We start from the raw sequence: 19,577 nt of genomic DNA on the forward strand, positions 1-19,577 counted from the left end.
TTAGTATCTCTGAATGTTCTCGAAGTCAGTTCGTGGTGGGATACCTTCTGTCTCCTTTTAATCAGATCAATAGCAGGTTCCCAGGCCTTAGTAAGGGCCCGCATCTCGTGGTCGTGCGGTAGCGTTCTCGCTTCCCACGCCCGGGGTTCCCCGGTTCGATTCCCGGCGGGGTCAGGGATTTTCTCTGCCTCGTGATGGCTGGGTGTTGTGTGCTGTCCTTAGGTTAGTTAGGTTTAAGTAGTTCTAAGTTCTAGGGGACTGATGACCATAGATGTTAAGTCCCATAGTGCTCAGAGCCATTTGAACCATTTGAACCTTAGTAAGGACGTAACCATTATCTCGATTGACCAGCCGTTTCCGTACTCGAATCTCGATAGATTCTTTAATGACACAGTCCCAGTATTTGGACGCCTCTGTCAGAACCTTCGTCTGCTCGTAATTCGTAACATCGCGTATAGATCTGAGTGTCAGGAAATCTTTCCTGCAAGTATTTGTATGGAGTGTAGCCACTTACGGAAGTTAAAAATGTACGATAAACAATGTGGACAAGAAGAAAATGGAAGCTTTTGAAATGTTTTGCTACAGAAGAATGCCACAGATTAGATGATCACGTCCCTAATGAGGAGGCACTGAATATACTTGAGGAGAAAATAAATTTGTGGCACAACCTGACTAGAAGAAGGTATCGGTTGGTAGGACACATTCTGAGACATCAAGTTATCACCAGTTTAGTACTGGAAGGGAGTGTGGGGGTAAAAATCGTAGAGGTAGACCGAGAGATGAGTACAGTAAGCAGATTCGGAAGGATGTAGGTAGCAGTAGTTACTCAGAGATGAAGAGGCTTGCACAAGATAGAGTAACATGGAGAGCTGCATCAAACGTCTTCAGACTGAAGACCACAACAACAGGAAATATGATACATACTGGGTCCAATGTTCGATGCCTGATGGTATATACCTTTAAATGAAATTAACTGATGCGTTTGTTGAGCCAGCTCAAATGGCTCTGAGCACTATGGGACTCAACATCTGAGATCATCAGTCCCCTAGACTCAGAACTACTTAAACCTAAGGACATCACACATATCCATGCCCGAGGCAGGATTCGAACCTGCGACCGTAGCAGCAGCGCGGTTCCGGACTGGAGCGACTAGAACCGCTCGGTCACCGTCACCGGTTGAGCCAGCTCATAAACGATTTATTGGAAGTTAGTAATGCAAATATAGTTGACAACGTTTTCGGTGTTTTAGGCAATTCATGTGCTTTGACATACTTTTTGATAAATATTCTGGATACTTTTGAGAACAGTCCAAATGGGACTACATTGTAATAGCAATAATAGGCTTTCAGTGGAGGAGAGTAGGGAGAGGTGTGTGACATACTCTTTGGATAAATACCGGGTGATCAAAAAGTCAGTATAAATTTGAAAACTTAATAAACCACGGAATAATGTACATAGAGAGGTAAAAATTGACACACATGCTTGGAATGACATGGGATTTTATTAGAACGAAAAAAAAAACAAAGTTCACAAAATGTCCGACAAATGGCGCTGGATAGCAATACGTCAGAGACTGCGCATGACAATCGTGTATAAAATGAGCTGTAATGAGAGAGAGAATCAGATGCTCCAGCAGTCGCAGCATGTTGACGTTACCTGAAAAGGCGCTCTTAGTGAAGCTGTATTATCAGAATGGGGAATGTGCTAGTTCAGCGCTACGATCCTATCGCCATAGGAAGGGAATTCGCAAGGGTAAAGGTCCGTTGACAAATGCAGCTGTGGCGAGAATGATTTCGAAGTTCGAAGCCACGGGTTGTTTAGACGATAGACCCCCTAGTGGCCGACTGAACACAAGGCGTAATGCTGCTGAGACTGTTCAGGAAGAAATGGAGACTGTAGCGGGTTCGTCTATGCAATGGGAGGTCAGCCCGCATCTCGTGGTCGTGCGGTAGCGTTCTCGCTTCCCACGCCCGGGTTCCCGGGTTCGATTCCCGGCGGGGTCAGGGATTTTCTCTGCCTCGTGATGGCTGGGTGTTGTGTGCTGTCCTTAGGTTAGTTAGGTTTAAGTAGTTCTAAGTTCTAGGGGACTGATGAACATAGATGTTAAGTCCCATAGTGCTCAGAGCCATTTGAACCATTTTGAACCAAGGGGAGGTCAGCGCTCGTGGAGTCGCACGTCGCACCGGCATTCCATACACTACTGTTTGGTTGGCACTTAGGCGTACCCTCCGATGCTATCCGTACAAAACCCATCGGCATAATGAACTGTTACCTGGCGATTTAGTGAAGCGGAGGGCATTTGCGGTGTGGGCGTTTCAAAAGATGGCGGAAGATGACGATTGATTGAGTAACGTGTTGTGGACCGACGAAGCTCATTTCACGCTCCGAGGGTCTGTCAACGCCCACAACTGCAGAATTTGGACTATCTAAAATCCTAGAACTGTCGTGGAAACTTCATTGCACGACGAGAAAGTCACGGTATGGGTTGGATTTACCACATCTATCGTTATCGGGCCTTTTTTCTTCGAGGAAATGCGTGATTCTGGATTTGTAACTGCTACCGTGACGGGTGAGAGGTACGCCGATATGTTACAGAATCGCATCATCCCCAGCCTCGCTGATAAACACCTGCTGGAACGTACGATGTTCATGCAGGATGGCGCTCCACCCCATATTGCTAGACGCGTGAAAGATCTCTTGCGCGCGTCGTTTGGTGATGATCGTGTGCTCAGCCGCCACTTTCGTCATGCTTGGCCTCCCAGGTCCCCAGGCCTCAGTCCGTGCCATTATTGACTTTGGGGTTACCTGAAGTCGCAAGTGTATCATGCTCGACCGACATCTCTAGGGATGCTGAAAGACAACATATGACGCCAATGCCTCACCATTACTCTGGACATACTTTACAGTTCTGTTCACAACATTATTCCTCGACTGCAGCTATTGTCGAGGAATGATGGTGGACATATTGAGAATTTCCTGTAAAGAACATCATCTTTGCTTTGTCTTACTTTGTCATGCTAATTATTGCTATTCTGATAAGATGAAGCGCCATCTGTCGGACATTTTTTGAACTTTTTTTTTTTTTGGTTCTAATAAAACCCCATGTCATTCCAAGCATGTGTGTCAATTTGTACCTCTCGATCTACATTATTCCGCGATTTATTGAGTTTTCAAATTTATACTGACTTTTTGATCACCCAGTAGTTCAGGTCATCTGGTGACATTTGAGCACAGCCCAGATGGGCAAACATTGTAATTGTCTCTCGTGTTTTAATAATAGGTTCTGGTAGGAGGAGAGGGGAGTCAGGAAAGGGTTGAGGGCAAATGGAAGAGAGAGCTGATATATTCTGGAAATAATGTGTGTCTATGACTAATCTGAGGGTTACGTAATTTTTTTTGCTGCATATTTTAAGCTATTCTTAATACTACTCTCCAATTGGTTGAAGATATGGAAGTGTACATCAGAGTGATGACTGGGTGTTGTGTGGTGTCCTTAGCTTAGTTAGGTTCAAGTAGTTCTAAGTTCTAGGGAACTGATGACCATAGATGTTAAGTCCCATAGTGCTCAGAGCCATTTGAACCATTTTTTTTTGTCCATCAGAGATAATGTAAGCTGACACCATTTAAATGCTATGCTCTGATTGGTTGATTGGTTGGAAGGAGAAGGGGGTGTGGTGTATAAAGCACACAAATGGTTTATACCCATCATCTTGGAGTTTTAATATTGCACATGATTGACTGGAGATAATGATTACTGCACTGTGTAACTGGATTTAATATTGCACACGATTGACTGGTGATAATGATTACTGCACTGTGTAACTGGCTGCAAATTGGGAAAGAGGAGAGGTTTTAAATTTTCCAATAACACTGTTGAACTATTTCCATCATCTTGAATGTTTAGTGGTTGTTTCATTTTTAATACTATGCTTGGTTGGAGACAGGGTGGAGGGGTGGGAAGGGGAAGGAGATGGGAGGGAAGACGGGTATAATTACGTCATGAGGTGAAGGTTGTCTCATGGTCAAGTTTAAGGTGAAAGGTCACTGGTCCCGTCCCTGAATGTAGGTAACCCACTCGAACACTTGCAATTTTTAAAGTCATTGAAGTGCAAAGTGTGCCAGGATGGCGATAGCATTACTACTCATTAAAAATTTACAATACTTCAGCCTGTGAAAGAAATGTGATTTAATATACCACAATTGAGAAGAAATGGTTATTCAGGATTTCCACTTTTTCTGTAATTGCACTGACATTTTCGTTCAGATTTCAGTTATTCAGTATCTTTGTAAGAACTGAAGTAGCCTTCTCTTCGAGGCCCGCAGCTTACATCAGTTCGTAATATGACATAATTTTTATACTTTTACAAAATTGTTGTTTCTGGATAGGATCACTACAAACTTGTTTCGGAATTTGTGCCATTTTCAAGAGTTCCTGTTGACATTACATTTATAAAGCATTGTGTTATGGGCCTATGTAACAGTACTATGAGATTTTTATCTTATACTTACGTCTAGATGGTATGATGTCCATAAATCATCTTGGGATATAATTTCTTTTATTTACTACATTGTTAATATAGGTCATACATTTGCCTTCTGTATCTTTATTCTTCATGTCTACATATTTGCAACGCTCTGCCACTAGAAGGCTTAGAATAGTAACGTGTAACATAGTGGTGTGTAGCGTAATTATGTCGGTGTCTGCTGTAATCGAGTTTAGAATTCGGAGAGTCCTCCACACATGGACCATCCTCTCATTCACCATGACAATGCCAGACCACACACAAGCGTTGCAAGATTTCCAAGAATCCGACGGCTTGAGTTAACTGTCATCGATCATCCTCCATAAAGTTCCGACTTTCATGTTTCAGTAATTTAAAGGACACTTTAGAGGAATTCACTCTGATAGTGATGAAGCAGTGCAAGCAGAGGTGAGGTTGTGGCTCCTTCAACAAAGTCAAACGTTGTACAGTGACGGTATGCACAGACTGGTCTCTTGTTGGGAGAAATGTATTCGTCGCCAGGATGACTGTATTGAGAAATAAATAAGTAGCCATAAAGAATGCAGCTGTAGAATGTTAATACAGTTTGTTTTATTTAAAACGCATTAAGAATTTTCACATAAAAATTCTGAGGCATTGCTTTTCAGCACGTCCCGTATAATACGAATAGGCCCCTGTCACACACGGCCGGTAGTTCAAACGGTGATCTTCGCTATTTGTGGTTGTCGAAGTTCGAGAGGTTCCCATATCTGCAGGTTGTAATGGTCGCCTGGTCATAGATATAGATAATTGCTATAATCGCACTATTTCACTCCCATTTACGGAGCTTGTTAGCACTTGATGTTAGGTTGGCGCCATTAAAATGCATTGTGTTGTGGTAATCGCTGCTACTTGCTGGATCGCTGCTGTCTCTCGATGCTGATGCTGGCTCTACATCTGGTTGTCTAGGGTTAAAAACATGAGGTCCCGTGTTTTTTATGTGCTTTTGATGATAAAGAACGAGCGAAACCAACAAATATGTAAACTTCAAATATTTATTACTCTGGTGGCCATCTTAATTCCACTGTCCACCAAAGCCCATGACTCAACACAAAGTAATACTTCCGTTACATGTTCTTTGCATTGTTTATCCACCTCAAACAATAACACACAAACACACTTTACCAAAGTGACATTCCGACTGCCTCCCGACCCTTCTGGCAGCTTGTATTTATAACATTGTCAAAGAACTACTACAAAGAGATATAGTTTATAAGTCACATGTACATCTGTTATCATAATTTGTACAGAAAAGTTATTAATTTGCATCGAGTGACATAATTTAACATGTTATTAAAATGACAGACAGATTTGTTGACTTGACAGAATAATTTTCTGTTACAAAAAGGCCGTTTTTTAGAAGTTTGTCAATTGACTTCTCTAATTTGCATAAATAAGTAAATAACATGAATTATTAAGAATTACATTGGTTTTCGTCTAAAATAGGATTGCTTACGTGAATAATGAGTGAAAACGCTCCTAGTGAACAAATAGGTTTCACTGGGTGATTTTTATTTAAGGAGATCCAAAACACCTAAGTTGTCCACTATTTTTCGTACTTCATATTAATTATTTACGATGAACTCAGTGTTTTTACATGATGACATTTGCTGTATCAGTGATCAAGTGATCTTAACTTTTGTGTGGGTCAGTTACTCAGTATAATTTAATGGGTTGACTGTTTATGGAGACATGTTATGCAATCATTGTTAACATACACAATACCTTTGCTATAATCATAAATACTCGTTAAACTTGTTGAATTTGGAGGGTATCGCATACTTCGGTACAGTAAAGCCTTTAATATGTTCCGTTACAAGGTACTGCTAAGTCGTAGGTGACCGTTTGACGGGGAGTTAACCTTTCGACAGCCTGCTCGCTGCCGCACCGCTGCCGATGCTCAGATCTCAGCCAACAGCAGATTTGCTGGCGAGGCATCGCGCCGCCTGCCGGCGACAGCCGTGAATTGCTTTCCAGCTGTCACGTGCGGCGAGGAATGAGTGCTCAGCGCCGATGTCTGAGCGCAGTGCCACTGCAGGTACTCATGTTCTCTCTCCTAAATACACTGGACGGAAATGAAAAGTGTTACGCCACGAAGCAGCAGTACAATATTTGTCAAACTCTATTGAGATGTTTATTATACAGAAAGTATTAAATGAATAGCTCTACAACACTTAAGGTGAGTGTCCGAGACTCAATGCATTACAATTTCTTTTTACCAGTCGTAATTATTTGTACTGCATTTCATCATTTAGCTATACTCCTAGCATCATGTTGTGCTCCTAAAGCACTAAGATTTTAATACCTAAATTAATTTTTGAAATTATTCATGCATTAATACCTCAGCTACGTCTCTGTGACTCATTTTATTTTTTAATTTCTTTGCTTCACTTCAGAGGCACCCACATGCCTTGCTCATACTGTGGCATCAAGCAGTCAGGCCTGCAAGATGAGTGGTCTGCCAAGCGAGTGGACTCATTCTTAACTGCGGACAGACGCTCATCGATAACTGTGTGTAACTTCCTCATTGCTCTTTATTTCCCATATCCATTGCCTCCAATCTTTCCTTACTATCTTTATCCATCGTTCCCAATCATTCCTTATTCGCTTCCAATCTTTCCATATTATCTTTATCCATCGCTTCCAATCTTTCCTTATTCGCCCTATCTCTCTCCTTATTATTTCTATTCATCGCCTCCAATCTTTCCTTATTGTCTCTATCCATCCTCTGTAAAATCTGCAGTAGCACATTGTCATTTGCTACTTTCGGTGCGCTCACCTCGTTCACCTGAGAAACCGTAGCTTCGCTAAGGGTACCTACACTTTCACTGCATACCTGACCTAGGCGCGGCTCGCCCGCGTCTTCGGGAAAAGCCCCCGATCGTGGACAAAGCCCGCCGCCTAAAGGATCACCAAGCCGCTGTCCGCTGACCAATTCAGCCCCTTCCGAGTGTTTGCCATTCTCGCTCATTAACCCAAGGTCGACACCTACTTCCTGCTCCACTGCTACGTTCACCCCAGAATCACTCTCCTCCATGGTGACTACACTTTTCGACTGTGACCTAGTTACTATGGAAATCACGCAAAAATATTTATACAACGATCTTCCAGCCTTGCACGATATAGCAATTAATTACATAAAAAAATAAAAGATCCTCAGAAATCCAGGAAGAAATTGCAAACAAAAAATTTTACTTCTTAGCGCTATCACAATATATCCCATCAAAAAAAATCTTAACAGCAAACCCTAACAGCACAATCCTGGTAGGGTCGAAATTATGAGAGGCACCCACATGCCTTGCTCATACTGTGGCATCAAGCTGTCAAGCCTGCAAGATGAGTGGTCTGCCAAGCGAGTGGACTCATTCTTATTTATCGAGTAACATGAACTCTAGTACTCACAATTAAGTTACAAGTTATTCTCCTGTTTGAATATTACACAACGGATAACGCACATCTGACTATTAGTAATTTACACAACTCTGACTGTTCACTACGCACTGGCAATACCACATTTTCTTTCTTATATAACGGCTTGCAACTACATGTGGGCATCGCACTGAATATGAATGGCGCACACATTATAAATTCTGGGTATCATGACAACATACTATTCAAAGGAAACGGCCGCCAATCTTTTTCTTTTCACTATCTCATTTATTCCGATAAATTCTATAACCTAAACACACAAATTCTATAACCTACAACAATAACACGTGAGAAATTCCGCCCAGGGGGCATGGCTTTACATTGGTGATTCTCTATCTTATGGTCTCTTAATTATTTAACGCTACAGTGCCCTTTCTGGATAGGATGGTGGATCTTTTTGCTATATCTCACACTTCGACTCTCACACACATCATCACGAAAATTTCCTCCAGACCGAGTGGTACAAAAAGGAACATACATAACCCACTGCCTCTGAAACTATCTTGTTACTCTCCCATGCCAACCACACATACTTAAATCACATGAAATACACCATACTGGCAATACAATACAAAGAATAGTCACAACGTTATAATCACATCACTTTCAACTTTCCCACTTCAATTAGTATTTATCCCAGTTTCACACGACACTGCCCCACTTTGTAACTTTTCTTTCCTACTATGAACTCTGGAGGATATATGCACGTCTTCCTGTGCAATGCAAGCCAAGTGGCGTTGCTGGATAGACGGCTGACTCACCTTGCTTCTCTCTCAGAGTATTATAGTTTGGATCAAGCGTCACACGGAAACATAACACGCAAAGTAATATTAAGAACATATTCATCACACACGGGAGTCCTCAACTGATACCATGGACGAGTACTTCTCTTTATCCTTTGTCTCATACACAGATTGAGACTCACACAGTACTCACCACGTGGAAGTACTCGTCTCTAATTGCAAGTCCTGCACACGCCATTTCTTAAATATTTCCAACTTACAGTACACACGCTAGTAAATCAGCTTAACTTATGCACTCGGAAGTATTTCAACTTATTGCTACACGTGGTTTCATTGTGACAGTTGGTCACTTCCGAAGATTACTACGATTCTCTTAATATTACCTGCCTGACATTTAATTCTCCCCACTAAAGTTCCTGAAATAGAGAAGTTATTATTCAAACTACTCTTAAGTATTTCACACGCATACCATGTCTCCACTCTTTTGTCTTTACGGAGCACACCTAAGACAGGTCTTACCAACACAAGACCCAGCGGCAGAGTGCTGAAAAATGGCCGTTCTTCAGGTCATCTCGCACCTCTGCCGAGGTGGGGGAAGACCATGCTACCCATTGGTCAGCCACATTTCAGGCGCTCAAAGCTCAGGTAAATTTCATCTCTTTGGTTCCACCAAAGGACCGTCTCAAAGATGATCATATATTGCACATTCACTATCTGTGGTTAGCAGTCGACCATACGTTCATTCATTTCGCAGATCTCACCAAATTGGATGTAGGGATTTATTTTGTGGGAGTGCACTTGTAATCAATTAAATAAATAAATTGTCATTCTTTCCTACACTGGTATCCGGCTTCACTGTATTAATTGAAATTGAGTTATTATTAGAAAAAATGTGTTGTTCTGACAGGAATAAAGAAGAATGTTGTACCTATTTTCAATGTCGGGCGGTACTGTACCCTTTCACCACTGGCTACCCATGCAGAAAAAATGGCATGGTACTATCCTTGTAATGCGAGGGTAGCTCCGAAATTTTTTTTAAGAAAACTGTATTCGAACAAACGTAGCAAGTCATCATAATAACCAGGAGGAGACCTTATCCCCTGGTGACCGCAAATAGACGACCAAATACTGTTACTTTACCTAATTATTGACACAGTTATTGCATTATTGTACCCTCTACAATCCGGAGTAGCGTACACATACAAATTTACAACAATCCACATGACAAATAAAACCTTACATCATACAAATGAAAAATAATGTTGAGATAAAAATTTGCTTAGTTACCAGGATCTTTGTTGTTTTTAAGAGTAATCCAAACTTCACTAATTCTATAACAAATAAAAATAATTGTACTCATGAAAATTTAACTAGCTCACCGTCCAAACCCAGAGCAAGTAATCTGACATTCATAAATTACAGGGTAATAATCTATACACAGCAATGTCTAAATACAAAACAAAATCAACAAAAGAAAAAAAATTGCGTACACTAATTACATGTACAATGTCAGGCTCTATACCATTACTCTAAAATGTACATCAAACCTACAGAGAAATGAAACTGAGAAAAAAAACAATGAAATATACCACAAGTTAGATACTGGTTACGTAATATAGTCAACCTAAGACATTATTCATACCTCATTAACTATCATCACTCAAGCAATTGCCACCACTACTCGAATGTGAGTTTAACCTTTTTCCTTGTCCACCAGTACAAATGGTTCAAATGGCTCTGAGTACTATGGGACTCAACATCTTAGGTCATAAGTCCCCTAGAACTTAGAACTACTTAAACCTAACTAACCTAAGGACATCACACACACCCATGCGCGAGGCAGGATTCGAACCTGCGACCGTAGCAGTCCCGCGGTTCCGGACTGCAGCGCCAGAACCGCTAGACCACCGCGGCCGGCCCCACCAGTACAAATACCTGCTGCTGAGCTAGTAAATAGTTTAGAAATAAGTGCTTGAATCCACCAGCAGCTCTCGTATTTTACTCTACTGCTCATTTCTCTGTTGTTACATATTTAGACGACAAGAACTTGCATTTCGACTAGCCTCCGTTACACTTCAATGTGAAATATCACCACTGTGATAATGAAAATAAGTGGCTTCAGTCAACACACCAACGAGATTATTACTGTCCACGACATCAAACTGCATCAGTTAATTCCAATATTTGTTGTGCAATGCAAACTCTCGTCCCCTGTGACAACCTTACTGACCAATGCAACAAGAGCCGCTACGTTAGTATTACGCCACTGGCTAATAATTAAAGCATCCTTGTACCAAATATTCTAATAAACATACTACGTGAACTTGATAACTCAGAACAAATAAAAAAAACCACTAACTATTCTAAACACATACGTTAATGAAATACAATTACACTTACTGTCCCTTCAGGAATAAAAAATATAAAAAAAATGTGCACAGTTACAAATACATTATTCCCTGTCTTGCGAGTCACACGGAATCATTTCATTCTGTGATTTTCTTGGGGTCAAAAAGTTGCTGATAGTTTTCCTAGAAACACTGTCTCGGTGTCAAAGCTCTCCCATGGTTACCCGGACGAAAGTCTTTAGGTCACTCAAATCGGCATTTTGAACACTCACTGAACAGTAAAGTGTATCTCACATTAAACACAAATGTCATAGTCACTCTCAGAGTACCATCCACACGAATCTGGTGGTCCAGAAAGGGCCCTGCAACTACTATTATCCACGGTCCTGCCCTTTCAGCTCATGGTGTAATTAAGTCTTAAGTTCCAACAAACAGCACTTATTCCCGCACCAATTAAAGAAATGTCTCTTACTACAAATGCAAATGTCAATGTCCCACTTTAGTTTCTTGCATTCAGACAATAATTAGTCACCAAACGACAACTGTCCTCTTTAAGTATACCAAGCGTCCCATATGCAATTTACAAAGCACACTTAACAAGTCACTGACAAATGTTTATGAATCCCACCGTTCAGTGGTCAAGACAAAACAAAACAATCGTCCTGTCTGCTAAAGGCAAAATCTTTTCCACAACTCACACCGTGGAAACACCAGTCCTTCACTTTCCAACTTATTGAGACACACGAGCAGTCATCTTGTTTCACGGCTCCACAGTCCAGTACTAGTTAATAGTTACTGTTAAAAAATGCCCACCGAACTCTGCCGCACGTCGTTCATTCTGCCGTCGCGCGCGCCGCCGCCACGCGAGCCGTTGAGCAGAAAAAACCACCCGCTGTTGCCTCCGCGGGATACTGTCTCCAGTCGTAAGGGTGGTGCAACTTATGAATGGCAGCCAGTGGTAGGTGCGTGTCGCCCCAGGCCGTTGACCTGTTGTAGCGGGCGCGTGGAGTGTACCCCGACCGACAGCGGAGTGGGGAGCGCAGCGGCTCTGTCGCCTCTCCCATGGCGACGTCTGCTTGGCCTCCCGCTTTCCTATGCAGTACAGGGGAGCGTTCTGCGTAGCACCTCAGGGCTACGACACCCAGTCCGTGAGACTCTTCCGTGCATCTCGCAACATTACAGACAAAAGGATATTCTTACATTATTTAAATACTCATTGATTACATGTATCATCTATTAGATACATTGGTAATAAAAGAATCTTTGTTCTAAAAAACATAAAATCATACACCCTAGTTTTCTACACATACAACATCAACATTTATCCCTTTTCTATATACAGCCCACACTTGTGCTATTGATTGTACCTGTCGTCCCTCATACAAAACATGAAAGTGTAAAAAAAAAAAAAAACAAAAGGAATAAGAAACAATCTATACAGCTCATAATTACAATATCAAATAGTAGACTACTCTAACATCCTATCACAGTGAAAATATTAGAAACCGTTTATTCTAAAACTACAATATACAGTGAACCTTTGTGCTTGTGACAGACTGAAATTAATACCCCTTGAAAGTGTTCTAACAAAAAAATAAGAAATAATCTACACAGCTCTCAATTACCTACCACATGTTATTAAATAGTAAACTACTTTAACATCCTAACACAATAAACATTTTAGATACTGATGACTCTAAATCTACAACATACAATGCACCTTTGTGCTTGTGACAGACAGAAATTAGTATCTCTTTACATATTTTACCTGTTATTGTATATAACAACATTTTTAGGACATGTATGTACCATCCACATGACGTCATATCCTGACCTGCCATCGAGGTTCATCCAAATCAAACGATAAAGCACAATAATGTTTTAGTTATGGATCAGTAGCATCCCCTTTACAGGAGTGTGCGCATTGATCACACTACTCTACGACTCTCACTCAACTGACACCACATTTTCCTTCTCATTCAGTCCATTAATACACCAACAGAATAGGTCTAGAAGTCAGCTAACCTTAACACTGCCACCTACGACAACATACCATACCTTTGCTCCCTTATACTCAACCACATAACACATGGAGCTGTTTCGGAGATAGCATTCCAGTCTCCGAATTCGTCCTTTCACTCTGGTACCTCTCTCCTTCGGCTTACCTCTGCATTCACTTTACCGATTATTCATCCTGCTAAATATCAACTTAGAATTGCGACATTTCATCTAAGAACAAAAAATACACAAATTATTCATCCTGCAAAATAACTGTACACTTTCTTGCTACCGTTTTGATTAGTTATACTGGTACCAGGCTTCAACAACAACAACAAAAATTATTTTTGTCATATTGCAATTGTTATTGTAAGAATTAGATTTACACTTATATTACATCTTACGTCAGTATTCCACAACGTTCACCATCTGGATCTGATACTCCCTTTATGTCCTTTCACGTTGTGCAGTTGTCCTCTCTTCAGTCGTATTTCGGCTCTCCATCCGTCCATTACTCCATCATTTCCTGGTCTTCCTTCGCCATTCGCATCAATCTCGATTGCAGCACACAGGCCTCTCTCTAACATACATCTAAGACATCTCCACATTATTCAATTCTACTCACCTTTATTTACCACTGTTTCATCACGTCGAATCTCTCTTTATTAATCACACTGCTTCACGTCGCTTCTCTCCTTAAATATCACCTTTATCCACTACTATTTGTCACGTCGCTTCTCTCTCTATCTACCATCTTCATCCACTCATTAATCATCACGTCGTTTCTGCTTGATCCTTATTCATATGACAAAAAAATACGTACATACACCACTCTGTCGACTCCTGTTCATGACTCATTCGACCAGTCTATTCCGTCATACTCCTTGACATCCCGACTGAAAATTCTTATGTTCGATTTGACCCTGCACAACGTTACACACCATAAATAAATACACTGACTATCTACCATAACTTGTCTACTTTCGATCTATCCTTAACTTTTCCATAATTTGCTGTTAGATGTGGTGTCACCGCCAGACACCACACTTGCTAGGTGGTAGCCTTTAAATCGGCCGCAGTCCGCTAGTATACGACGGACCCGCGTGTCGCCACTGTCAGTGATTGCAGACCGAGCGCCGCCACACAGCAGGTCTAGAGACACTTCCTAGCACTCGCCCAGTTGTACAGCCGACTTTGCTAGAGATGGTTCACTGACAAATTACGCTCTCATTTGCCGAGACGATAGTTAGCATAGCCTTCAGCTACGTCATTTGCTACGACCTAGTAAGGCGCCATTATCATTTGCTATTTATCTTGTGATGCATGTACCGTCAGACCGATGTTCACCAATTATGAATTAAAGTTAAGTATTCCCTCAGCTACGTACTTTATTTGCTACTATAAATTCCTTTAACTGTTCCAGACCTCACGCCAGCCTGCGTGAGCTTAAACGCGTGCCTTTCGGCTACCAATCATAGTGGCTTGGCTGTCTTGCCAAGTCACAACATTAGAAATGTGATGAAGCCCACGCGATTGTTTTCCCTTGATCGTCTCAATTAGTACAGCATTTTCATGGACAATCCGCCTCACTCTGAATGGTCCACTATACACAGTAAAGAATTTGCTAGTTAGGAATTTGTGCTTCTTTGATAATCGATGAGTTTTAATTAGAACCTTGTCTCCTACTGCTAATTCGATTTTACGTATCTTTCCTTTCTGCTTCTCCTGCCTATCCTTAGCTGCCTTCTTAATACGCTCTATCGCAATCTTGACAATTTCTGTGTGCCTTTGCTTTCCTGATCTCGGAAAATCTACCAGCTCCCTGACTCCATCTGGTGGTGCTTCATTCTTTAATACCGTAATTGGTGATAAACCAGTTGTTCCATGTGGTAGCTCATTGAGGATGTCCTGAAAATCTTTGAGAAAAATACTCCAACTTCTATGTTGCCTATGGCAATAGATCTTACACAACTTTCCCAGTTCTTTTACCACTCTTTCACTGGGGTTACTTGCAGCATGGTATCGGGATATGAACACCGGTTTTATCCTTCTTCTCTTCAGTGTTGTTAGCCATTGTCTGGATCTATATTGTGGTCCATTGTCAGCTATGAACTTTTCTACAGTTCCTACTTCTCGCAAAAAGTTTTTAACGATCGCTGCTGCTACTATCCTTCCCGTCGCACGTTTCAATGCGGTAAAAGTCACATACTTTGACACCAATTCCACTGCTACCAATACATATCTATATCCCTGCACTGACTTAGGTAGCGGGCCAAACAAATCTGTTGCTCCGACTTCCCTCAATCTACCTGGCACTATCGGAAAAAGCGGTGCTTTGCATGAGATAGTTAACGATTTTACCTTCTGGCACAATTTGCAACTACCAAGCACGTTCTTGATCCTCCTTTCCATACTAAAGAAATAAACGGATTCCCTTAATTTCTTACAGCATTTCCTTGCCCCGTAATGCCAATAACTTAGGTGCGTGTACTAGATCAGCTTGCTGACTATTTCATTTGGTATACACAACACCCAGTCCTGTGTGTTCGGATTTCTATGGTAGAAAACGACCCCGTTCTGAATTGTATAGAAGCGCGCTATATTGGCATCTAAGTTCGCTCTAACTCTGTCCTTCACCATTCTCCATGACGCGTCTTTATCCTGCTCTTTCGCGATATTTGTGAGTAACGCCCCTATGTATTTCTCGAACGGCACCCCCTGCATGTACAATATGTCATATCTGTTCTCGTTTACCTCCTCATCAAAGCATTGACCATGACCTACTGGATTCCTCGACAACGCATCTGCCACTATATTCTGTGGCCCAGGAACATACATGACCGTAAACCGAAACTCCTGTAAATAGAGTGCCCACCTAGCGAGTCGTCTATGGTTAAGTTTGGCCGACATCAGAAACTGCAGTGACTTGTGGTCAGTATAGATTTTAGTATGCCTCCCACACAAATAGTATCTAAACTTACTAAAACCCCATACTATTGCCAAAGCTTCAAGCTCAGTTACCGTGTAATTTCTCTCAGCTTTGCTAAGCACTCGGCTCGCAAATGCAATAGGTTGTTGTATTACTTCTCCTCCTTGCTCTTGCTCTTGGAACAATTTTACCCCAAGTCCACTACGGGAACTGTCTGTGGCCATACAAAACTCTTTCCCTAGGTCTGGATGCCCGAGAAGAGGTGCCGATAGCAGTGCCTTCTTTAACGCCTCATACTCTTCCTGCGCGACAGGGTCGCAATTCCATACCGTTTTCTTTCCAGTCAGCTGACATAGTCTGGGTGTCGCTGCACCCCCAATCTTAATAAACCTCATGTAAAAATTGATTAATCCTAAATAACCCCGTAGCTGACGATTTGTTCTTGGCACCGGAAAATCTCTGATTGCTTCGAGTTTGTCTGGATTTGGTCTTATTCCCTCTGGTGTCACAATGTGACCTAGAAACTCGATTTCTTTTCGTCCAACTTCTGACTTTCCCAAATTCACGGTTACCCCATGTCTCTCCAATGCACCGAGCAATATGCTTAACGTTCTATTGTGGTCTTCCCAGTTTCTTTCTGCTATCAGGACATCATCCACGTACTGTGTTACCTTATCTTTTATTTCATTAGGAATGACAGTATTTAGCGCTCTGATAAATGCCGCGGATGATACATTTAACCCAAATGGTAGTTTCCGGAATTGATACGATTTCCCGTAGCACAAGAAAGCAGTGTATTTTCTACACCCCCTATCTAACTCCACCTGCCAGAAACTCATTCTCAAATCAGCTGAGCTGAGAACTCTGATCCCGTGAAACCTTTGCAGCAATTCGCCAAGTGTGAGTGGCCGATCTGTCTCTGGCTCTATTATCTTATTAATCCTTCTTGCATCCAAAACTAGTCTAATTGACTCATCCTTTTTTCAACACAGACTAAGGGGCTGTTGTACGGACTGGATGCTGGTTCGATAATCCCTTGTTCTAGCATGCTTTCGATCTCAGCTTCTACTCTTTCTTTGTACACAACAGATATCGGGTACAATTGGACCCTAAACTGTTTATGTGGCTTGACCTAGAATCTATTCACAAAATTTCTTATTGTACCCGCAGCACGTTTAAATACCTTCCTATTCTCGTATAAAATTTTCTGCAATTCCCCGTAGACCATGGTCCCTCGTAAATGCCAGATTTTCTTCCTGATCTCCTCCTCCAAACATTTATGAATTTCCTTCTTCTCTTGTTCGAACCCCGTATTCTATGCCTGTCTACCGGACTTTACCGCCAGACATAATGCTAAGTGTGCGTTATCCTTGGCACACAAGCAATCGTCGAATCTTAATGTAATTTCCTCCGTATCTCGTTTCAACTCCATCGAACCATTTCTCATGTTAACGACTGCTTTATATTGGTTCAAAAAATTAACGCCTAATATCCCTTCAACAGTTAGAGACGACACAATCATGAACACTGTACTAAACCTCTTCGCCTGGCACACAAAGTCTACCTGCGCTTGTAACTTCACCTCAATTCCCTTTCCTGTAACTGCCCCTCTCACTGTTGTCCTTTGCTATGGCAACGTTGGCAATGGTTTTGTAAGACTACAACACTTCAACACATCTTCCCTCAAAACACTCATTACACTGCCTGTGTCGATGACTCAAGGTATGATTATATTATTTATTTCGACGCTAATTATTGGGTGGACTTCACTCCCCACATCTCCTACCTCCTCTAACAGATTCTCCCTTAGTTTTCCGTAATCGATATACCTAATATTTACATCATTAACAGTCCTGGCTTGTACCCCTCTATCATGTAGTCATCTTCGTATCCCTCCGTCATTGTGACAGTGATTGTCCTGACGTGAACCCAATGACTGCCTATCCTCTCTTCGCCCATCATTTTCATTTTCCCTTCTTCTTCCATCTCTGTCCCATCTTCTATTTTCCCGGTTTGACGGTCGATATCCCCATGAATTCTGCCCGCTATTTCCTCGCCATCTTCCATTTCCGTCATTCCTCTGATTCCATGCTCTCCTGTCATTCTGATAGTTTCTGCCGTTCCTATCCTCGGCTCTGTCTGACCTATGAGTCCTGTCTCCGTTCACAATGTTGCTCTCATTAGCCAGTTCCTGTAACAAGTGCTGAAATGACGCAGAATCGTCTAAGCCTCTGCCAGCTATCATTATATCTCTGCGCAATCTCACTGGCAACTTCGTTATACAGACCCTAATGAGCTCCCCAGGTTCGTATGACACATCCAAATACCAATTTCGTCTCAGCATTTCCTGATAGCACGGCACTGGATCTCTTACACCACCTTCGTTACAATTTGGCATCATCAATATGCTTTGCTTAACCTGGTCCTGCTTACTTTTCGACCAAAATTCATTTAAAAACTTGTCACAAAATTTCTTGTAGCTACTACAGTCTTTAATAACTTCCTGCATTTTCGCTCTAGTCTCGTCCCTCAAATGGTTACACACAAGCTTCATTTTGAGGAGCGGCACCCACGATGAAGGTAATGAATCTTGAAATTGAGACAGCCACAGGCATGGATGTTGGTAGTTATCTGGATCCGGAAAACAAGTGTACGTTTGTACCGACACGAAGTGCCTCCTACATTCTTCTTCCTCATTTATATTTTCCGACCTTGGACTATACCCAGTTGGGTTTGCCACCTGTTTTATCCGACACAACCGTTTTTCTAACTCTCTGAGTTCGTCTTCCTCTTTCTGCCTATTTTCGTTTTTTGAATTTATCTCACTCTCCCTCTGCAATCTACCTGGTGGTGTTTCACCTTCGCTACTGCACGCTAATTGCAACTGTGCTAGTTCTTCCCTATGTTTCCTATTTATTTCTAATTGTGCCTCTTTAAACTGTAATAGTGATTGTATCTCCTCCTGGTCGGCATAAACCTCTCGCTACTTCATCCCTGTGTTTATTTAGCGCCACTTTCTGCCGGGTGACTTGAGAGCTTCCACGCTGTCTAATGCCCCTTGTTTATCTGCAACCTCATCCGGCAACACGTCCCTACATTCTATAATATCACTCTCTATTGCAATTATTCGTACCTCCAAATTATTGTTTTTTCTTCCGCAGCGTCACATACTTGCTTCAACGCACCCAGATTCTTCTCCCCCTCATCTAACCGATTATTAACTGCGGACAGTCGCTCATAGATAACTGTGTGTAGCTTCCTCATTGCCTCTTTATTTCCCTTATCCATTGCCTCCAATCTTTCCTTACTATCTTTATCCATCATTCCCAATCTTTCCTTATTCGCTTCCAATCTTTCCTTATTATCTTTATCCATCGCTTCCAATCTTTCCTTATTCGCCCTATCTCTCATCGCCTCCAATCTTTCCTTATTGTCTCTATCCATCCTCTGTAAAATCTGCAGTAGCACATTGTCATTTGCTACTTTGGCTCTGAGCACTATGGGACTCAACTACTGTGGTCATAAGTCCCCTAGAACTTAGAACTACTTAAACCTAACTAACCTAAGGACATCACACACATCCATGCCC

Source organism: Schistocerca cancellata, chromosome 4 (assembly GCF_023864275.1).
Source record: "Schistocerca cancellata isolate TAMUIC-IGC-003103 chromosome 4, iqSchCanc2.1, whole genome shotgun sequence".
Classification (NCBI taxonomy): domain Eukaryota; kingdom Metazoa; phylum Arthropoda; class Insecta; order Orthoptera; family Acrididae; genus Schistocerca; species Schistocerca cancellata.